The 24249-nt window shown below is 44.1% G+C and overlaps 1 long non-coding RNA gene across 1 annotated transcript in view; it reads right to left on the bottom strand.

Moving 5' to 3' along the window:
- LOC139033625 (uncharacterized) overlaps positions 1-24249 on the bottom strand; it is a 329098-nt gene that overhangs the window by 38234 nt on the left and 266615 nt on the right. The window lies entirely within an intron of this gene.

Below are 24249 nucleotides of genomic sequence, written 5' to 3'. Positions count from 1 at the left end.
TTAATGAAAATAATTAATGGCCCACATGGAGGTTAAAATTTAGTTGGGGAGAAATGAATTGGTGATTCAGTTCAGTTCAGTCACTCAGTCGTGTCCGACTCTTTGCGACCCCATGAATCGCAGCACGCCAGGCCTCCCTGTCCATCACCAACTCCCGGAGTTCACTCAAACTCATGCCCATCGAGTTGGTGATGCCATCCAGCCATCTCATCGTCTGTCTTCCCCTTCTACTCCTGCCACCAATCCCTCCCTGCATCAGGGTCTTTTCCAATGACTCCAATCTTCGCATGAGGTGGTCAAAGTATTGGAGTTTCAGCTTCAGCATCAGTCCTTCCAGTGAACACCCAGGAATGATCTCCTTTAGGATGGACTGGTTGGATCTCCTTGCAGTCCAAGGGACTCTCAAGAGTCTTCTCCAACACCACAGTTCAAAAGCATCAATTTTTCAGTGCTCAGCTTTCCTCACAGTCCAACTCTCACATCCATACATGACCACTGGAAAAACCATAGCCTTGACCAGACGGACCTTTGTTGGCAAAGTAATGTCTCTGCTTTTTAATATGCTGTCTAGGTTGGTCATAACTTTCCTTCTAAGGAGTAAGTGTCTTTTAATTTCATGGCTGCAGTCACCATCTTCAGTGATTTTGGAGCCCAAAAAAATAAAGTCTGACACTGTTTCCACTGTCTCCCCATCTATTTCCCATGAAGTGATGGGGACCAGATGCCATGATCTTAGTTTTCTGAATGTTGAGCTTTAAGCCAACTTTTTCACTCTCCCCTTTCACTTTCATCAAGAGGCTTTTTAGTTCCTCTTCACTTTCTGCCATAAGGGTGGTGTCATCTGCATATCTGAGGTTATTGATATTTCTCCTGGCAATCTTGATTCCAGCTTGTGCTTCTTCCAGCCCAGTGTTTCTCATGATGTACTCTGCATATAAATAAGCAGGGTAGACAATATACAGCCTTGACATACTCCTTTTCCTATTTGGAACCAGTCTGTTGTTCCATGTCCAGTTCTAACTGTTGCTTCCTGACCTGCATACAGGTTTCTCAAGAGGCAGGTCAGGTGGTCTGGTATTCACATCTCTTTCAGAATTTTCCACAGTTTATTGTCAAAGGCTTTGGCATAGTCAATAAAGCAGAAATGGATGTTTTTCTGGAACTCTCTTGCTTTTTCAATGATCCAGTGAGTGTTGGCAATTTGATCTCTGGTTCCTCTGCCTTGAACATCTGGAAGTTCATGGATCACATATTGCTGAAGCCTGGCTTGGAGATTTTGAGCATTACTTTACTAGCGTGTGAGATGAGTGCAATTGTGTGGTAGTTCGAGCATTCTTTGGGATTGCCTTTCTTAGGGATTGGAATGAAAACTGACCTTTTCCAGTCCTGTGGCCACTTCTGAGTTCTCCAAATTTGCTGGCATGTTGAGTGCACCACTTGTACAGCATCATCTTTCAGGATTTGAAATAGCTCAACTGGAATTCCATCACCTCCACTAGCTTTGTTCGTAGTGATGCTTTCTAAGGCCCACCTGACTTCACATTCCAGGATGTCTGGCTCTAGATGAGTGATCACACCATTGTGATTATCTGGGTCGTGAAGATCTTTTTTGTACAGTTCTTCTGTGTATTCTTGCCACCTCTTCTTAATATCTTCTGCTTCTGTTAGGTCCATACCATTTCTGTCCTTTATCGAACCCATCTTTGTGTGAAATGTTCCCTTGGTATCTCTAATTTTCTTGAAGAGATCTCTAGTCTTTCCCATTCTGTTGTTTTCCTCTATTTCTTTGCATTGATCTCTGAGGAAGGCTTTCTTATCTCTCCTGGCTATTCTTTGGAACTCTGCATTCAAATGGGAATATCTTTCCTTTTCTCCTTTGCTTTTCACTTCTCTTCTTTTCACAGCTATTTGTAAGGCCTTCTCAGACAACCATTTTGCCTTTTTGCATTTCTTTTCCATGGGGATGGTCTTGATCCCTGTCTCCTGTACAATGTCATGAACCTCTGTCCATAGTTCATCAGGCTCTCTGTCTATCAGATCTAGTCCCTTAAATCTATTTCTCACTTCCACTGTATAGTCATAAGGGATTTGATTTAGGTCATACCTGAGTGGTCTAGTGGTTTTCCCTACTTTCTTCAATTTAACTCTGAATTTGGCAGTAAGGAGTTCATGATCTGAGCCACAGTCAGCTCCCGGTCTTGTTTTTGCTGACTGTATAGAGATTCTCCATCTTTGGCTGCAAATATAATCAATCTGATTTCAGTGTTGACCATCTGGTGATGTCCATGTGTAGAGTCTTCTCTTGTGTTGTTGGAAGAGGGTGTTTGCTATGACCAGTGTGTTCTCTTGGCAAAACGCTATTAGCCTTTGCCCTGCTTCATTCTGTACTCCAAGGCCAGATTTCCTGATACTCCAGGTGTTTCTTTACTTCCTACTTTTGCATTCCAGTATTCTATAATGAGAAGGACATCTTTTTTGGGTGTTAGTTCTAAAAGGTCTTATAAGTCTTCATAGGAGCGTTCAACTTCAGCTTCTCAGCATTACTGGTTGGGGCATAGGCTTGGATTACCGTGATACTGAATGGTTTGCCTTGGAAATGAACAGAGATCATTCTGTCATTTTTGAGACTGCATCCAAGTACTGCATTTCGGACTCTTTTGTTGACCATGATGGCTACTCCATTTCTTCTAAGGGATTCCTGCCCACAGTAGTAGATATAGTGGTCATCTGAGCTAAATTCACCCATTCCAGTCCATTTTAGTTTGCTGATTCCTAGAATGTCGACATTCACTCTTGCCATCTCCTGTTTGACCACTTCCAATTTGCCTTGATTCATGGACCTAACATTCCAGGTTCCTATGCAGTATTGCTCTTTACAGCATCAGACCTTGCTTCTATCACCAGTCACATCCACAACTGGGTATTGTTTTTGCTTTGGCTCCATCCCTTTCATTCTTTCTGGAGTTATTTCTCCACTGATCTCCATTAGCATATTGGGCACCTACCAACCTGGGGAGTTCCTCTTTCAGTATCCTATCAATTTGCCTTTTCCTACTGTTCATGGGGTTCTCAAGGCAAGAATTCTGAAGTGATTTTCCATTACCTTCTCCAGTGGACCACATTCTGTCAGACCTCTCCACCATGACCCGACCGTCTTGGGTGGCCCCACACAGCATGGCTTAGTTTCATTGAGTTAGACAAGACTGTGGTCCTGTGATCAGATTGGCTAGTTTTCTGTGATTATGGTTTTAGTGTGTCTGCCCTCTGATGCCCTCTCGCAACACCTACTGTCTTACTTGGGTTTCTCTTACCTTGGACGTGGGGTATCTCTTCACGGCTGCTCCAGCAAAGCGCAGCCGCTGCTCCTTACCTTGGACGAGGGGTATCTTCTCACGGCCGCCCCTCCTGACCTTGAACGTGGAGTAGCTCCTCTCAGCCCTCCTGTGCCGGCGCACAGCAGCTGCTCCTTGGAGGTGGGGTTGCTCCTCTCGGCCGCTGCCCCTGACCTCGGGCGTGGGGTAGCTCCTCTCGGCCGCTGCCCCTGACCTCAGGCATGGGGTAGCTCCTCTCGGTTAGACCACACTAAAGTGCTAATGGTGTGAGGTGAGATTCGGAGCGGATCATAAAGGATGATGCAGATTTGATTTTGGAAAGCAGAGACAAGTGGATCTTTATGAATAATAACTCAGACGTGAATGTGAGATGGGTGATGATTGAAAAGCTTAACCATTTTATAAAGCTGAGAGTTTATATTTGGGGTAATGGGAAATTAAATAGACTAGAAGGAGATGGTCATCAGTACTCCAGGAAGTTTAGAACTGATGAAGTGGACAGTAAGATGCCCATCTCAATTTCAAGTACATTAGATTTTCAGATATGGAATGGATTAGAGCAAGAAGGGAGATCACCTTAGGTTTTTATAGAACTTTGGAATTTCATCTTAGATGTAGCCTTCAATGAATGCCTGTGCCCTTTGGCCCAGTAATTCCATTCTAAGAGTTCTAGGAAGATATTCCAAACTGGGTGGTGTCTGAAGGACAGAGAACTGGATCATGGCAACATTTTGAAGTAACTTATTTTTCTTCATGAATTCCTGCTTCCTGGTACCTTTTCCCTCCAAATCCCAGTGAGTCCAGGGGATCTTCCTCCAGTCTGACAAAGTGTTTAGCAGTAGTGTTAGTCACTCAGTCATGTCCAACTCTTTGCTACCCCATGGACTGTAGCCCCCTAGGCTGCTCTGTCCATGGGATTCTCCAGGCAAGATTACTGGAGTGGGTTGCCATCCCCTTCTCCAGAGGATCTTCCTGAGCCAGGGATCGAACCCAGATCTCCTGAATAGCAGGCAAATTCGTTACCATATGAGCTACAGGGAAGTCCTGACAGAGTGTGTGGGTTCCCATGAGTTGGAGGATCTGGGATCCCTCGAAGTGGGCACAGATTCTTCTTATTCAGGGGTCTCTACAGAACTCGAGGGAGCTCACAGATGAGTTTCTGTGGTTCTTGAATTTTCCTAAAATCTTATATAAGATTTTGAATTATGTTTATTTTGAAAACTCTGGAATGAGTTTCAGATCCTGAAAGATGTCTGTGACCCACCCAAATTAATAACAATGCTTAAAGATGACTTTCCTGCAAGTCACCATCTTACCTCTTTAGACGCTACTGAAACCAAGTGGAAAAAAGACAAGTGATTATGTGTTGAGCTATATGAAATTGTCAAATTTTTTTTAGTCATTTTTGACATACAGAAACATCAGTGTCATATGATCTGACCTAATACATTCATCAATAACATTTTTACACTTCTATAAGGTAAAGATATGCACTTTAGGAATGTAGATTCTAATTAAGCAGTTTGTGTTCAATTTTGTGTTTAACTACACTTATTTAAAAATTACTTATGCAGTATTAGGAATATTGTTCCTGTGTCTTTAACATTTTTACTGTGGTAAAACAAGGGTAGGAAAATGGTAGAAAGAGAAATGAAAGATAGGGAAACCAAAAAAGTATATGGTGTAGTACCAAAATAGCAAATCAATTCAGATTTTTTACTAACTACTTGCTGGTTAAGCTCTGCCCAGCCCTCTTTGATAATGAAAACTGTCAGGCCCTCTCTGGCTCGGGGACAACCGAACCCAGGCCTCCTGCATTGCAGGTGGATTCTTTACCAGCTGAGCCACAAGGGAAACCCAAGAATACTGGAGTGGGTAGCCTATCCCTTCTCCAGCAGATATTCCCAACCCAGGAATCAAACCAGAGTCTTCTGCACTGCAGGCGAATTCTTTACCAGCTGAGCTCTCAGGGAAGCCCCCAGGGACACAAGGCACGGTAACGAATCTGCCCTGTCTATTGTGTCTACCATGAGCATGAGAGGGCTGAGTGTTGTAACGCAGATCACTCATTTGCTGTTTCACTAATTATATTGATCTAATCATACTTTTCTTTGTTAACCAGAGCATTCCATTTCTTCCAGTGAGGTATTGTCAAGACAAACTGTTAAATGAACCACTGACCACCCACCCTTGCCAGGCAACAGAGAAGAGAAAACACTTGCAGGAATCATCTTAAAACAGGAGGTTCTGGTAAGGAACAAGGAACTAACAAGCTACCACCAACGAGAATTCTGGAGAGGTCAAAAGGAGATGGGAGACTCCAGTCCAGAGGTCCTACCAACCTCCCAGGATCCTCCTCGCTGGAATCCATCTCAGCTGAGTGATGCGTGTGCCCCCAGGAAGGATCCCAATTCAGAATGACTGGCAAGAGACAAACCAGAAACTAACCCAATGACCATAAAACCTGAGACTGTGAGGCACGTGGCAGAGCAGTTCTCTCCATTTCCCTCACCCTCCTGCCCTCCGCCCCGGCAGCCCTTCCCAATAAAGCCTCTCGCTTGGATAGCACTCCTCTCCTCGAACAACTCACTTCCAAGTGTCAGACAAGAACCCATGCTCAAGCCCTGGAAGGGATCCCCCTTCCTTCATCAAAACCAATGTCCAGGAGAAAACATCTTCAAAATGCTATCTTGTAGAGAAGGAAATGACACCCCCTCCAGTATTCTGGCCTCAGAAATCCTGGGGACAGAGGAGCTTGGTGGACTACAGTCCAACAGCAGGGCATTCTAAGGGGAGGAAACAGTCCCAGGGAAGTTGAGATGCTCGCCAAAGGCCCCAGAGCTTTTGATGGCACAGCCAGAACTATAGCTGAGGACTCCCAGCTGCCAGGCCTCTTGATGCTGGCCTCTCTCACCAGGTACATGTGTGGAAAACTAGAATCAAAAATATGCCTGAGGGCTTCCCTGGTGGCTCCATGGTAAAGAATCTGCCTGCCAGTGCTGGAGATGCAGGTGTGATCCCTGCTATGGGAAGATCCCACATGCTATGGAGCCTGTGTGCCACAACTGCTGAGCCTGTGCGCTAGAGCCTGGAAGCCACAATGCAGAGCTGACATACTGCAACTCCTGAAGCCCGGGAGCCTGTGCCCCACAACAAGAGGAGCCGCTGCAGTGAGAAGCCCGCACACCACTAGTTATGGCCCACGCTCACCCAAACTAGGGAAAAGCCCACACACGAAGACCCAACACAGCCAAAAATAAATAAAATCGTTTTCCTAAAAAATGCATATCTGACAAAGAATCTGTACTCAAATTGTCCAAGAACACTAGAGCAAACAAGCCCATTCATAACTGGTAAAGATTGAAATAGACACCTGGCCACGGAGGGTATACTGATAGTAAACTATCCTACAGAAACATACTCAAGATACTGGTGGAATGCATGCACAGCCCCCTTTGGAAGACAGTCTGACAGTTTTTTCAGTAACCACATGGGACAAGCACTGAATTCTATACATGACAAGTGGTGGAAGCCAGGTATCTTACCATTGGAATGGGAAGTTACAGATAAACAAAAGGAAAGGCTACAATATCCATGGAGACATCATCACAAATTACCTTTAACTGAATATGTAAGCTGGAATACATGTATATATTTCCAAGTATTGTCAGCTGAGCATATTTAGCTCCTACATGTATGTTTTAAATATCATTCTCTAATGAAAAGGAACAGGAAATGTCCCTGGTGGTCCAGTGGTAAAGGATCTGCCTACCAATGCAGGGAACATGAGTTCAATCCCTGGTCCTAGAAGATTCCACATGCCCAGGGGCAACTAAGCCCCCGTACAACTATTGAAGTACTTGCATGCTCCAGAGCCCAAGTTCTGCAACCAGAGAAAGCGCTGCAATGAGAAGCCATGGCAAGACAACTAGAGGGTAGCCTCTGCTCACTACAACTAGACATCTAGCTACAAAGACCCAGCATCGTCAAAAATAATTCAATGTTTTAAAAAAAAGGACAGAAGTTCTTTGAAGAAATGACTGAGACTAGGGGTGAGACAGTAAATATACTAGCCAGGGTAATCTTAATTTATGAGAAAGTAAAGAAAGTAAAGACAACTCTCAAGCTGTCCAAACTGATAAAAAATGAATGATTACACAGTTTTATCTGTATACACTAGCAAATAACAATCTGAAAAGGAATTAAAAAAAACAATTCCCTTTCAATAAAGTCAGCATTAATAAAATACTTTGCCATGGATGTGATGAGGATGACAAGACTGGCACACTGGAAATTATACACGATGCTGACAAATGTCCTAGATACATGCACACCTATTCCATAGCAATGGAAAGACTTAGGATAGAAATACCAGGGAATGCATCTTCAATCTGAAATGAAGATTCAATCTGAATTACAAAAGACTGAAAGGTTGTTGCTGGACCACAAAAGATGCCAGGATTCTTGGCCTCCAGAGGAGAAGAATTCAATCCAGGGCCAGTTGACGAAGCTTGATCGCTCAGAGCTTTTGTGTCATAAAGTTTTATTAAAGTATAAAAGAGATAGAGGAAGCTGCTGACACAGACATCAGACGGGGACAGTAAGAGTACCCCCTGCTAGCCTTTAGCCAGATGTTATACAGCCACCAGCAGTCTGCTAATGAAAGAAAGGCAATGTCTCAGAGAATGGCACCAGGCCCCTCACCCACAACATGCATTGAGATAACATTGGCAGCAGGTGAGTCATCCCAGGCCATAAAATGATTGACATGAATCTTGAAGAAAGGCAGATTTCCAAGCAAATATATCGTTTCATTAACATAGATTAGGAGAACAAGGTATGAGTAAAACATACTGGTTTGTCAAGTCGGTTCTGAGCCTTTAGGGGGAACCGACCTGAAGACAGAGTCTAGCAGAAATACATAGTATATTAACAAAGCTTAAGACAAACCTTTCCTTAAGACAAAATGCATTGCTTAGCTCAAGGTTTGAGAAAAGTTAAGTTCAGGTGGAGCCAGGAGTCGTCATGGCAACACAGAATTTTAAGAGAAACCTCCTTTTAAATTTGTATCCAGAAGGGGAAAAAATGTAACACTAGTTTGTTTCCTCCCACTGCTTGAGAGAGAGAGATGAAAAATGTCTGACACTTGCAGCCTATTCCCTCTGTCTGGAGACCCCTGGCCTTCCTGCCTGTTACCCTCTCCAGGCCTTTAGGAAGCAATACACAAGCTGACCCTAACATACACGTGGAATGACAAGGGACTCCAAGGAGCCAAAACAATCACATGAGTCTGCAGTTCAAAGGTCCTCTGGTATGCTGTGCTAAGTCGCTTCAGTCATGGTGGACTGTCAGAGCCCGCCAGGCTCCTCTGTCCATGGGAATTTTCCAGGCAAGAATACTGGAGTGGATTGCCGTGCCCTCCTCCAGGGGATCTTCCCAATCCAGGGATCAAATTCCTGCATTGGCAGGTAGGTTCTTTACCACTAGCACCACCTGGGGCAAAAGTGCCTAAATGGAGATCAGGGAAACCCAGTTAGGAGAAGGGACTCAGAGAAAAGGAAGTGAGGGAAGGAGATTCTTAGTCACATTCAGAGAAGCCCAGCAGGTAGTTCTGCAGGTGGGAGAGGAGGAGGAAGCAGGCTGGAGCTGTGTAGAAGATGAAAGAGGGAACTAAAGCAGGGGCCCCCAACCTCTAGGATCTAATGCCTGATGATCTGAGGTGGAGCTGATGAAATAATAATAGAAATAAGTGTTTGGTCACTCAGCCGTGTCCAACCCTTTGTAGCCCACAAGACTCCTCAGTTCATTGAATTCTTCAGGCAAGAATACTGGAGTGGGCTGTCATTTCCTTCTCCAGGAGATCTTCCCGACCCAGGGATTGAACCCGGGTCTCCCACATTGCAGGCAGACTCTTTACCAACTGAGCCACCAGGGAACAGAAAGAGAAATAGAGTGCACAATAAATGGACTGCACTTGAAACATCCCCTAACCTTCCCCCATCCCTGTCTGTCAAAAAATTGTCTTCCAAAAAAACTCCCAAGGTCAAGGAAGAACTTCAAGTGTACTCAGCTGTCCCAGGTTGCTGGCTTAGGGAGATGCTGAAGCAGGGGTGTCCCGAGAGGTAGACCCTCCCTTGTGTGGGGTCCTCAACAGACCTCCAAAAGCCTTGGTGATGATCAGAGAGATTTGTTTCATTTTTTTTTAAATATCCTTGTGGGATAAACTTAAAACTTAGCTATTCTGTTACAGTCTTCCTAAGAAAAAGTTTTCTTTCTTTACTGATCCATGAAGTACCAACTGTGATGATCACTGTTCTACTATACCTCATAGTGTTGCTGACACTATGGATATAATTGTGTGACATTGAACTTATTCAATAAAAATGATGAAGCATCTGCCCTGTGCCCACCACTTTCCAAGGGTTGGGGAGTACAATGAAAATACTCCATAAGATGCACAGCTGGTAGGCACATTCTTTAAAAAAGCCTTTTACACTTCCACCAATAGTTTATTCTCAATGTCAACACTTGCCAATTAATGACCATGCTGGGTAGAAAGCTCATTAAAAACCCAGGAGCCAGGGTTCCTGGAAGGATATCCCATTCTCCCTTGGACAGTCCTCCACCCTCTCTGGCTCTCAGTTTCCTCATCTGCAAAATCATGGACAACTAACTATAATTCATCCCTGGAACCCAAGTCTATTGAGAGATGGGAAATATTACTCCAAGGCCTGGATGATAGACCAGATTTAAAGAAAAATATGTCATTGCTGCTTTTCAGTCAAACAGACAAATAAAATGAAGAAAGGAGTCCCTGGCCCTGCGGGATTTGCCTAGGGGTCTAGTCTGGGAAATTCTTACACATCAGGAGATGGCTCTGAGCTGGATTTCCACAAACAAGAACATCCATGCAAAGGACAAGCCTGCAGAGCTCTGTGCCCATCAGCCACAGGAAGAGCCTGCCTCCCGACGGCCAGCAGCATTTACAAGTGACCTCCTAAGGCCTTCGCCAAACCACAGGGGCACCTCTGGCTTTTCTGTTTCCCTCACTTTTCTGACTCTTTTCTTTAAAAAAAAAAAAAAAGCAAATTTCTTCATAGAATGCCACAGTGGAAGGAAAATAGGCCTTCAATTTTTAGACCTCAATTTGCAAAAACTTGGAGCTTTTTTAATTAAAGCATCACATAATTTAAAATTTTTACACGTTCTAATTATTCAGTTCCAAAACACCACACTTATTGCACAGGGTCCCCATGGAAAGGTCCCCTCTCAGCAGGACAGCCACAGATTCCACCATGAAAGGGCAGCAAGGTGCCCTCCTCCCTTCTTTTCTGCCTGGGTGGCCACCAGGTTTTTAAATCCATGCACCCTACTAAGTTTCTAGGGTGCAATTCGTGGACCCTTCCCTTTCCCATCCCAGCAGGTGGTCAAGGGCCCGCAGGCCTGCAAAGTGCCGGAAGCAGGTCTGGGCCAGGCGGCCAGACTAAGGGTTGTGGAGTCCCAGCAGGTGAAATCACCATGCAGGATAAATCCCTTGGACTTCCAGCAGGCACTAGGCTGCTTGGGAAAACCGCGCGGGTCTGAGCTTTATGCGAAGGGGTAAAGCGGTAAAGGCCTTGACCCCAAAGGGTGAGGCCTTTCTGCGACCACCAGGTTAGGGGGCTCCCAGACTGTGCCAACAGAGAGGGCAGAATACGTGGTTCCCTGCTCCACCGAGCCCCAGTTCCCTTACCTGTGGTCCGCACCCCTCTGCTCTGCTCACTGGATGCCAATCAATGGGGACTCAGGAGCCCATGAAGTGGGCGTTCCCAGCCACAATAGCGACCCCTGAGAGCACAACTGGGACCCACCCCACCCCCCGACGTGCTCCCGGTGCGCCCCGCCGCTGGGAGCTCACGGTGCACCCTGCCCCCACACCCACTTCCAGGAGAGGCCCCCCAGGCCTCGCTACTGCCGCCAGGTGAAACACAGTGATGAGCAAATCCACCCCACAGAGACAATCCAAGCTTTTTATCAGCTGATCTGTCTATAATTCAGGGATAAAACTATGACTACAGAAAGGAAAGATGACCTGACCGAGTATGGCCATGATATTCTATAGAACCAGAGAAAATTGGTTAAAATTTAAAAAAAAATTTTTTTTTCTTGGAAACTGTAAAGCTGGTTCTTTTGCATATGCAATTAAAAACAATTAGCTTGTTACAAAGGCCTGCCTAGGGCAAAGCTTGAAGTTAACCCTTTCCATATCCTTGAATTATTTCCTTGCTGGCTCAGATGGTAAAGTGTCCGCCTACAATGCAGGAGACCTGGGTTTGATCCTTGGGTCAAGAAGATCTCCTGGAGAAGGGAATGGCAACCCACTCCCGTATTCTTGCCTTCCCCCCCCCCAAAAAAAGGGGGTCAAAGAGATATTTTAAATCTTAGGCGGAAAACTAGAAGATCTCTGTCTGGATTTATGTATGTCTCAGTGTGAGTCTTCTGTTTTTTTTATAATATTGCTGAAGTTATAAGTGAGTTCTTATTTAAATAATCTAAAGAAAAGGAAGCCATTACAAATCAAACAGTTCTAAATACAAGAAAAAATTGACCTAAATGAATTTCAGATTCACGTGAACTGGGAAATAGTCAATATTAAATATCTAGTATTTTTTTTTCGCTACTCTACTATAGACATGTCTAAGAGTCATTAACATTAAGCACAAAATTTTCATAGTGCCTAGGTTTATTATAAGTTAAAAATTGCTACATTGTTATATCTGTCACAAGCTTGTCAACAAAGAAAGTACCTCTAAAAACAAAAAAAAAAAACTCCTTAAAAATGTAAATGTGATATGAGCTTTTAGATAAACTATTAACAAACTGGAATCAAGATTGCGGGGAGAAATATCAATAACCTCAGATATGCAGATGACACCACCCTGATGGCAGAAAGTAAAGAACTAAAGAGCCTGTTGATGAAAGAGAAAGAGGAGAGTGAAAAAGTTCGCTTAACGCTCAGCATTCAGAAAACTAAGATCATTGCATCCAGTCTCATCACTTCATGGCAAATAGATGGGAAAAGAGTGGAAACAGCAGCAAACTTTATTTTGGGGCGCTCAGAAATCACTGCAGATGGTGACTGCAGCCATGAAATTAAAAGATGCTTACGACTTGGAAGGAAAATGATAACCAAACTAGACAGCATATTAGAAAGCTGAGACGTTGCTTTGCCAACAAAGATCCGTCTAGTCAAGGCTATGGTTTTTCCATGTCATGTATGGATGTGAAAGATGGACTATAAAGAAAGTTGACAGCCAAAGATTTGATGCTTTTGAATTGTGGTGCTGAAGAAGATGCTTGAAGGTCGCTTAGACTATAAGAGGACCCAACCACTCCATCCTAAAGGAAATCAGGTCTGAATATACATTGGAAAGACTAATATTGAACCTGAAACTCCAATACTTTGGCCATTTGATGTAAAGAGCTGACTCATTTGGAAGTTGCTTTGATTTGCCTGTGAGTGTGGGAGCCCTACCTGGGCACAGGGCCTCAGGGGCCATTGCCACTGAATCATGACCTCCACGCAAGCGCATTCCAGCTGTGTGACACTCAGCATGCAGGAGACTGGGAAAGCTATCTTCCTTGGAGGAAGGAAAGGCATCCACAGAGAGTGTGTTTTCAGGCCTCTATTTGCAGCAAGTGTTTTGCTTCTCAGACGTCAGACCTGCAGGCCTGCTCCGAGGGCCTCAATTCCAGAGTCAGGGCCGTGTGTCTCCCTGCACATTCCGAGCCTTGCAAACACATTCCTGGGTCAGAGCGGTGCTGCCCATGAGGAAGAAGGCTGCAGGAGTGTGTCTGAGGGCGCCAGGTGCCATGCTGGGGTCACCTGGTCGAGGGCACCTTGCACATCCATTGGGCCCCAGGCGAGCAGTTATGGACTCGCCCGTTGCTTGAGATATCCCAAAACAAGGAGCAAAGCTAGCTGTGTCAGAAGGAGGAAAACAGCAATGGGATGGATTTTCAAGCAGTTGCTAGGTCACACCGCGTTAGGGCTCCCCAGGAGACATGCAGAATTTTGGCCCCTAGGCCCGGTATCCAGGGGTGTGCACAGGGTGTTTTCCCTGCAGGATCCAAGAATGTTCCAGACAGACCTAGGCTCACTAGCTGTTGCTAGGCTGCACCGCTTCAGGCACACCGAGAGAAGCAGGCACACTGTGGCCCCGAGGTCCGGTATGCAGGTTCACACACAAGGTGTGTCCCCGTAGGAGCCAAGAATTTTCCTGACAGTCCTAGGCTCCCTAGAGCTCTCAGGTCTGCTCAGAGGACTGAAGTTCCAGAGGCAGGGCCATGTATCTCCCCTTCCCTTTGCGATCCTTGCAAAGACATTCCAAGCTGATAGCGGTACTGCCCATGAAGAAGCAAGCAGTGGGAGTATGTTTGACATGACTGGGTGCCTTGATGGGCTCAGCTCCTCAAGGGGCCTTTCCTCTCAAAGTAGGCCCCATGTCCGCTTGGGGAGGGGGTTGGGCCCTCTTCCCTCCTCACTGCCAAAGGGTGGAGCAAAGCTAGCTGTCAGAGGTAAGAAAGGAGCAATTGGATGGATTTTCAAGCTCTCGCTAGGCTGTACTGCTTCAAGGCCCACTCGAGCAAAACAGGTGCCCTGTGGCCCCTAGGTTGGGTATGCAGGTTCACACACAGGGTGTGTTCCCATCAAAGCCAAGAATTTTCCTGACAGACCTAGGCTCACTAGAGCTCTCCTACAGAGCAAAGGGGACGGAAGAGATGTGTGGAGGTGGCTCTGCCTTTCCCTGTGAGTGTGGGGCTACTCCCTATGGCCCCAAGCTCAGGGATAACTGCCCCTAAGAAAGGAACTCCAAGAAGGGACTCCAAGAAGCGCTTTTCCAGGAGGCTGGGACAGGGAGTTCGCAGGATGCAGGGAAAGGGAGCCTTCTTCGGGGAAGAAGAGGCAGCCACCCGGCGTGTGTTTGCAAGCCTCTTTGGAAGGCACAGTTTTGCTGATACAATTGAATTCCAGTTCTGCTCAGAGGACCGAAGTTTCAGAAGCAGGGCCATGTATCTCCCCTTCCCTTTGCAATCCTTGCAAAGACATTCCTAGCTGATAGTGGTACTGCCCATGAAGAAGCAAGCAGCGGGAGTGTGTTTGGACATGACTGGGTGCCTTCCTGGGCTCAGCTCCTCAAGGGGCCTTTCCACTCAAAGTAGGCCCATTGCCTACTTGGGGAGAGGGTATGGAGGGCTTGCTTCCAACTGGCGAAAAGGTGGAGCAAAACTAGCTTTGTCAGAGGTATGTAAAGTGCAATTTAATGGATTTTCAAGCTGTTGCCAGGCAACACTGTTTCAGGATCCCCTCTCCCAGAAGGAAACAGGCGCCCTGTGGCCCCTAGGTCCGGTATGCACATTCACACACAGGGTGTGTCCCCACAGGAGCCAAGAGTTTTCGTAATAGGCCTAGGCTTACTAGAGCTCTACTATAGAGCAAAGGGGATGGAACAGACGTGTGGATGTAACTGTGCCTTTACCTTTGACTGTGAGACCCCTCCATAAGGCCCCAGGTGAAATTGCCCTTGCCCTTGCCCTAACCCTAACCCCAAGACGACACCCTAACCCTAACCAACACCGTAACCCTATCCCAGAACCTAACACTAACCCGACACCCTAACCCTAACCTGACACCCTAACCCTAACGCATCGCCCCAACCCTAACCTGACACCTTCACCCCTCAGCCCTCACCCTCACCCACACCCCTAACTTCTAACCCCTAAGCCACAATGTAACCCACACCCTAATCCACACCCTTAACCTAACCCACACCCTCCCCCACACCCTACTCACACCCTCAACCCTATACTTACCTTTTGAATTACCTGCATCATCTTCAATTTCCACACTTCTCATGCATCACAAAAGACAAGGGAGTCATATTTCAAACATGGATCCAAGACCCATTAACCACATAACAGGAATATAAACACTGTGATCACATCACTTAAATCACTTCCACCACCAAAATACCTCTCCACCACATATCCAATCGATAACAGTGGAACACATGTATGTCATACATATTGTAACATAGCAATCTAATACCGAGCAGTAATCTGGGTAATTATATACAGAAGATACATTTAAACCATAAATTTTAAACAAATTCAGTTTTTACGATGGTTTCAATCCTCACAAAAGTAGGATTAACAGCACGTTTTTCCACTAGGATCCAAAGCATTGAGCAAAATTGCCGAGGTCCAGCCCTGGCAGGACCAGGAATACCCAAGGGATGAGTGGCGTCGGCGAGGAAGAAGACAGACAGACACACACACACAGACGTTGCGTAGAAGAGGTAGCTTTTTTTTTTTTTTTTTAGGTTTTTATAGAATGAATGTTACCTCCCCCTTAAGTCACCACATATTACATCAGATATTGGTTTGTGCTTCCGTCAATATTTTTTTCCCCATGTTTTTCCCCTAAGCATTCATCTAGAACATTTCTGATTACAGGGTTTATTCTTAAATGTCCCATACATAGTCTTCTTGCCTCAATGGCCTAACATTTTCACTCTAACAAAAACAATGTTCCACAAATCTCAGGTATAGTGTAAATTCTTTGGACAATAAAACAATACATGGGAAGGGTCACAGTAACATGTTTGACATTTCTGAAAATAGTACCATGAGAAAAACCTGATATTTTTCTTTACCTGAAACCACAAAATCTCAATTTACAACGATTAACTATTAAACAGCAAAAACACCTCTAAAGCAGCAAAACACCTCTATTAATAGTAAGATAGTGGCAGTAAAGCTGGTTAATATAAATCTTCTATGGGGACCGGGATGGGGAATACATGTAAATCCATGGCTAATTCATTTCAATGTATGACAAAAACCACTGCAATGTAAAAAAAAAAGAAAAAGAAAAAAAAAGTGAAAGTTAAAAAAAATAAAATAAAATCCTATATACCCCATTTTCTAATTTTACAAAAATGCCCATAATATCCCATGTTGTTTAAAGAAAGGGAAACAATGAACAAATAGCAGCAAGGAAATAGCAATAGTGAAAACCCTTTCAACCAAGGAGCAAGTAAACTAAAGCAGTATATCTACTTCTAAATCTAAATACCTCTACTCTTTTCTATTCTAGAACATTATAATCTTTTAAGCAAGCAGCCAAACTATACCTGTGGCCTTTTCTTTTATGACTTGATGTTTATGGTCGTGTCCTGAGCCAGAGCAATCTTGAGCATTTCCAAAAAGGCTTGGACTTTTCCAGCGAGGCCTTATTACTATATATTATCATTTCCAAAAATTAATAGAAAGTCAACAACAGTAAGACAGAAGGAAGAAAGGGACATACCGGGCCCCTGGGACAACCTCGAGGGGAAGAGCTGCCTTGCAGATTCCTTTCTCGTCCCGGCGGCTCCGGAGGGGACATATTGGGCCCCCGGGGCAGCCCCATGTGAGGAAGAGCTGCCTTGCAGGTTCCTCTCTCGTCCCATGACCTTGTCACGGACTGGGTGCATCCCGGCAGCTCCCAACATCTCTCCCTTTTTTATTTTTTAGAAGAGCAGAATGGAGTTCCAGAGAGACCTCTTTGATGCTCTTCGTCAGGATCCTAACAATGCAGGGAAGTAGAAAAAATAAAATTACAACTATAAAAATAGATGCCACAATTCCCAAGACAGATGACAGCAGATTATTGTGAGAGACAAAATCTGAAAGGCTAGTAAAAAAAATCATTGGCAGTTTGAGCAGTGGAAAAGTCAAGGTGAGATTGGCCTATGTCTTTGATTTCTTGATGGAGCTTGGTTAAATCTATACTAGTATCAGAACTATTTCAAATCCCAACAATGTGATTGCGAACTTGGTCCCAGGAATATGAAGAATCATTAACTTTTAAAGGAGTAACACAAATCTATCTATATTCTGCATGACATTTAAGAGACAAACCAACACGTAAAGCCTGAAGCTCAGTTCCTATATGTAATACAGCTTCTTCTAAAGCATCTACTTTAGCTTTTAATTTTCTATCAATAGTTTCTTGAGTAGCAAGAGTAAGTGAAACGTTCTTAGATAGATCATTAACATGCTGAGCTGTATGCACTTGTTGCGAAAGTGAAACTGCGGCAACAGTAACTGAAGCTATGGAGGCTATCAATGCAGAAATCCCTAAAATTAGCAGTCCTATCAACCTTCGAGGTCTAAGCAATTCTTTAACTTGCTGTAGAACTAGCAATCCATAATTATCATACCAGATACCGTAATATTGACTGGTATCATAAGATAAGGAGGTCTTTTAAGAATAACAAAGGCTTGAACATTAAAAGAAGAAGTTATACAGGTAGATAATATGCATTGATCACAAGTAACTACTGTAGGTCTTCCAGTGTAATTAGGATATATTTGCAGTTTGTTGGAATCATTAGTATACATGAAAGCATAAGGTGATGGTAAACAAGCCTGAATATAGTATAATATAGTTCTATTGGGCCGAGTTGAAAGTATAGAGCTGGTTGCTGCCACGGCTCTCCATAAGTCAGGCTGCCAATGTACGTGCCCGTCCCTCCGGTATGTTAGCATTGGAGGGACTAAGGCATTGTTGTGCCATCTAGAGGTAGTCACTGGCCAGGGCACCATTGAATTTTTCTAATTTACAAATCTGTTGGTATAATTTTTAATAGTTTTAGGATCATATTCAGGATTCGGATTACTCCAATCATTTATTGTAACATTTCCACCTCCAGCAATTTTATAATCAGTGCGAGAGTCATAAGTACACAATTTCCATGGTGGGTACCCTATATCATAATTAATCATATTCCACACTTTATCAGATTCATTAGATGGTTTAGATGGAGGTCCTGAACACTTAAAATAAGGTGGTGGCGCCTTGTCTTTAGTTTGAATATAAGGATCCAAGATTCCCGGCAATCTCAAGAACATTGACCAAACATATCTGATCTTTTGGCCATTTGCTAGTGAGTCAGTTATAATTGTCTTTTTAGAGGCTCCCACACAGCCGACTTTAGACTGTGTAATCATCATTTTTTTAGTCTCATTGTGTGGAAAATTAAAGCAAATTGGTGGGTTACTAGTTAGCCCATAATACGTAAAATTAAAATTAATTGGATATTTCCCTGTATGATAAGGAGAATAGGATCCACCAAGCACTTTAGGTTTATCAGAAGTTACCCTTATTGGCATTTCATCCCAAGTAACAACCTGTAAAACTGGTGAATCTGGAAAATAAGCCCAATAAGCATTATGAGAAGAGACCAATATTACCTGACATGAAAGTAGAGCCAAGATGGCAAGGAAGTGGTTTTCAGCAGTAACTGGAATCTTTTGAGATTTTACCATGTCTGTGGCGAGATGACAGAGACGCTTGACTTGGTCCCACGTTGGTCTATCGGCATGTTATGTGGCTTGAGAAGGTCGTCGATGCAGCCGTGGTCTTTTATGATGATGCTGAGATGACATTCCCGAGAGTGACAGGCGGGCCAACTGATCAGTGGGAGGATCTTCAGGAGGTGGTGTAGATGCTGAGCTGGATGGAGGGGACTTCTCCTCAAGGGGATTCCTTGGCGGCGGTTGAGGGCATGGTGGTGGTGGCAATTTCCTTTTGGTCATCCGAGGCATCGGGGGCTGGTAATTTTTTAATGGGTTGTTGGACATGTCGAATTAATCTATCTGGAATCCACAAGGGAGAATCTGCATTCTGTGGAAAAACACAAGCATAGCCTCGACCGCTGGTTAATAATACATCAGGTCCCTTCCATTGTCCAGAAAGAAGGTCCTTTCAGTGCACCAGAGGCTTTGGGTTATAGTGTTCCAGATTCTAATGACGCAACATAGCCGTATTACCTTGTAGATCATTATTGAGATTATTGAGCACAAACAGAGCGTGTTGCAAAACATGATGAGGGGAGCTGTACTTAAATTCTCCTCTTGTAATTTAGTAATTTGAATTTTTAAGGTTTGGTGAGCTCTTTCTACTATAGCTTGTCCTTGAGGGTTATAGGGAATTCCTGTAGAGTGGGCAATGTTAAATCTAGCACAGAAATCTTTAAATGATTTGGAAGTATAAGCAGGAGCATTATCAGTTTTTAAAGCTTTAGGAATGCCTAAGTAAGAGAAGCAGGTAAACAAATGCTGTACCACATCTTTGAAGGCTTCCCCCGTTCGGGCAGTAGCCACTATGGCATGAGAACATGTGTCTACAGTGACATGTACAAAGGACAATTTACCAAAAGACTGAATGTGAGTAACATCCATCTGCCACAATACATTAGGGAGTAGGCCTCTCGGGTTAACTCCAAAGGTCAGAGAAGGCAAGGTTGTAAGGCAATGGGCACAGGCCCGCACGATTTCTCGTGCAGCCTCTCTAGGAATTTGGAATTGGCATCTTAACGCTGAGGCATTTTGATGATGCAATGCATGAGAATCTTTAGCTTTTTCTAAAGCTGTAGCAATGTAAGGTTTGGTAAGAGCATCAGCAAGTTCATTATATGCATGTAAGGGACCAGGTAATTTAGAGTGTGCTCGAATGTGCCCTACAAAAAATGACTTACTTCGGCTCCAAATCTGCTGCTGCAGTTCAGAGAGCAGCTGGAAAATAGTGGTTTTGTTTTCTGGCAGTACTGCAGTCTCGATATGGGGAAATGGTCTTACCACATATTGTGAATCAGAAAAGAGGTTAAACTCATGATCTGCAAACATTGCAAAGGCAGCAATAACGGCCCTTAACTCTGCCTTTTGAGCAGAAGTTTCTCCTGTTAATATAACCTTATTAATATTTTTAGTAAGAATAGCTGCTTTTCCATTAGATGACCCATCTGTAAATATATTACAAGTTGTTTGCAAAGGTTTATTTTTACAAAGCACTGGAAAGATAACTGGGTGCTTGGACATGAATTGAATATAGGACTGGAAGGCATATGATGCAATACCTGACCTGAATAGCTGCCTAAAGCTATCTGCCAATCTGTATCAAAGCCTACCAAAGAATCCAATTGCTCTTTTGAATATGGTACAATAATCTCTTGTGGCTCCTGACCAAACAGTTCTATGCTTCGTTTGCGTCCCTTGACAATCAAACTAGCTACAAGCCCAGGATATGGGGCCACAACCTTTTTAGCAGTTGCAGGCAAATGAATCCACTCTAGGGGTCTGTTTTGCCAAAACACTCCTGTGGGAGCCACCGCTGTGGGAAGCAGTATCAACTGCCAACTTTTTGCATAATCTAGTCTGAGACCCTGAGACTGTCACAAAGCCTGTTCGACCCGGGCCAAGGCCCCTTTTGCCTCAGGAGTTAGAGCTCTAGGTGAAGAAGGATCAGCATCTCCTTGCAATATATTAAACAGAGGCTTCAATTCTGCAGTAGTTAATCTTAAAAAAGGCCTGATCCAATTAATATCTCCCAATAATTTTTGGAAATCATTTAAAGTATTTAAGTGGTCAGTCCTCAGCTGTAAAGGCTGATGAGTGACTGTTTCTGAATTTAAGAGTCTGCCTAAATAGGTTATTGGAGGATTAACTTGAATCTTTTCTGGAGCAATTTTAAGTCCCTCACTCTGTAAAGCTTCCTCTAATTTTTGCAGAGCTTCTTGCAAAATAACTCTATCTGCATATGCCAAAAGTATATCATCCATATAATGTATCAAATAAACTTCAGGATATTGGCTTCTAACACTTTGAATTGCTTTATCCACAAACTTTTGACAAAGTGTAGGACTATTTTTCATTCCCTGAGGAAGTACTTTCCATTGATATCTCTGATAGGGCTGTTTAAAATTCATTGAAGGTAGGCTAAATGCAAACCTCTTCCTGTCCTGTATAGTCAGAGGGATGGTGAAAAAACAATCCTGCAAATCTATAACTATCACATTGTACCCTTTTGGGACAGCAACTGGGGAAGGCAGTCCCGGTTGCAGAGCCCCCATATCTTCCATGGTAGTGTTTATTGCTCTAAGGTCCTGCAGCAATCTCCATTTCCCAGATTTCTTTTTTAAAACAAATATAGGGGTATTCCAAGGGCTATTAGAGGGTTCTATATGCCCTGCCTCAAGTTGTTCTTGTACTAAGGCTGTGGCTGCTGACAGTTTTTCTGATGTTAACAACCATTGTTCAACCCATACTGGGGTTTCTGATTTCCAGGTAATGGGGTCAGCAGTACGAACAATGGCCTCCATTATAAATTTGGATATCCTAAGCCCAATCGTTGATTATTAACTTGTAGTTCTACAGGGTATAACCTGCCCTGCTGGTTTTTTCCTAACCCTTTCTGAGGATCATATTTCATTTGCAGCATTTGAGCTGATACTTTTTCATCTGGGCTATACAACAAAATTCCCATTTGGGCTAAAATATCTCATCCCCATAATGTGAGGGGGAGAGAAGATATTACATAAGGCTGGAAGGTGCCCTGCTGACCTTCTTCTTCTTGCCAAGATAATATTTGTGAGCTTTTCACCACCGAGGGTGCTTTCCCTAGACCCACAAGTTCATTAGCCGTGGTTTGTGTGGGCCAAGAATTAGGCCAGTCTTTGCCAGCTATGCAGGAAACGTCTGCTCCAGTGTCCAGCAATCCTACCACGTTTTTACCATTAACCTTTAATGTTTTCATAGGTCTTTTCTGGGTAATTTCTTGTACCCAGAATACAAGGTCACTAGAGCCAAATCCTTTGTTTCCCCTATCTGCCTGTGTGGCTGTGGATCCCATAGAACAATAAGGCAAAAGTAATAATTGGGCAATTCTTTGATCTTTATGAATTTGTTGCATTTTAGTGGGGGGTGAAATCATTACCTGTATTTCTCTGGTATAATCTGAATCTATGACCCCGGGAATAACAGTAAGACCTTGAAGAGAAAGCAAACTCCGTCCCAAAGCAATTTCCATGACTCCTTTTGGAAGGGGTCCCTTAACCCCCGTTGGTATTCTAACCACGGGTGAATCAGGAGTTAATATTGTTGTGGTGGTGGAACAGAGGTCCATTCCTGTGCTCCCTGGGGTTGTTCGGCAGAGCTCTGAGATGGAACAAAGGGGATGAATGGGTTGAGAGAAGTTGCCCCTATCATTGTCGGGGCCTGGGGCTGGCCCCGCAAGATGTTTCCCTGGTTCTGAACAGGATTTCCTCATGAGGGTGCCAAAGGGGTTCCATCCTTGTGGAACTTTGATTTACAATCTTTTGCCCAGTGAAATCCCTTTTGACAGCGAGGACAAAGAGCCTTTGGGAGAACAGTTTCAGAAGGAGCACTATTGGGTGGTGTCATGCCTTCTCCCGCAGATTTTTGAGGACAGTTTCTGCTGAAATGCCCACTTTTTCCACAGGAAAATCATACCCCTCCTGTGGGCCTTGTGCCTCTGTTATGAGGTCTCACCATGTTCTGAACAACCTGAGGGAATGCTTGTCCCTTCAGGGCTGCTGCAATAGCTATCCCCTGCATCATAGCAGGGCTAACATCAGCACAAGCCCTAATGTAATCAGTGAGAGTTCCAGACTTTTTTATTGGTCTCAATATTGCCTGACATGTAGAATTTGCATTCTCAAAAGCCAGCTGACAAATAAGTATGTCTGCAGCTTCTTGATTAGTAATAACACGCCTGACTGAAAGCAAAAGTCGAGAGACAAAATCTTCATAAGGCTCTTCTGACCTTTGCTTAATGCCTGCCAAGAGAGAGGTGTGATCCGAGCCCTGCGACAGGCCTTTTCAGGCATAAAGAGCGCATCTTGTTGCTTGTTCCAAGGCTAGTTTGTCTAATCTCATTTGATTCTGGGCACTATCATATTCTCCACTGCCAGTTAGCATGTCATATGTTACTGTTTTAATGCCATGCCGTTTGTTAGCTGCGCTTTGCTTTTTTGCCAAGTCTTCATACTCTGTTCTCCAAAGTAAGTATTGACCTCCTGTAAGACAAGCTTTAGCAACCGCAGCCCAATCATAAGGTGTCATCCATCTGGCAGTGAGAGCATCCAGCAGAGCTTGTGTATATGGAGCCTGGGGCCCATACATAGAGCAAGCCTGTTTCAATTCCTTTAGTAACTTCATAGGTAAGGGCTCCCAGACTGGTTCATCATCCTCAAACTCACCAAACACTATTGGAAAGCATGCTGAAATAGTAGGAGCCTCATCAGCATCCTTTCAACCTCCTATGAGGGTAAGGTGCTCCATTACCAGCATATGGGGGAGGAGGAGGAGCTGAAGGAGGTCTAGGTGGTCTAGGAGGTCTTGGACCAGATTTAGGAACCTCTAGCTTTAAAGGATTTTTAAGAGTGCGTGGCTTAGGTTGAGGCTTTGCCACAGAAGAAGTACAATCTCTCTCCTTCATAATATCTAGCTGCAGCTTCTTCCAAATCTTCCTCATCTTGAGGGCTCAATTGATCATCATCATCATTCAAGCATGCTGCAGCCACCATCTCCCTAAGTTCTTTGTAACCTTTTTGTTTGGGATCCAAATTATCTTTTTTAGATGGAACTCTTTCAACCTCTCGGGTAGGGTCAAGTGCATCCCTAATTAAATTCCAGAGAGAAAAAGTCTCAGCTGGAATACCCTCAGGGCCATGATACGAATAATACTGTTTAAGTGTTTCTCCCACCTTATGCCAGGTGTCTGTGCTTATGGTGCCCTCTTCAGGAGACCAAGGGCATCGCTCTTGTACAAAAGGAAAGAAGGATGATAAAGGAGACTTTGAAACCTCAATTCCTCTCTTCATTAACAAATGCTTAATCATATCAATAAATAACTGTCTTTCCTTAGATTCTCTGTTACCCATGTTCTGAAATCTCTAATAAAGGTCTCTAATAAATATCTCACTGTTCACCCGTCTCACCCTACCTATCTTATGCAGGGGGTCTGCAGCACCCTAGGTGAAGTCCTAGCCACCCCAAAAATGCAATATTAAGGGGCTTACCCTTTGGGTCC

This window comes from Odocoileus virginianus, unplaced genomic scaffold (assembly GCF_023699985.2).
Source record: "Odocoileus virginianus isolate 20LAN1187 ecotype Illinois unplaced genomic scaffold, Ovbor_1.2 Unplaced_Scaffold_23, whole genome shotgun sequence".
Taxonomy (NCBI): domain Eukaryota; kingdom Metazoa; phylum Chordata; class Mammalia; order Artiodactyla; family Cervidae; genus Odocoileus; species Odocoileus virginianus.
The sequence above is the reverse complement of the archived record's forward strand: the minus strand, read 5'-3'. Positions and strand labels throughout refer to the sequence as shown.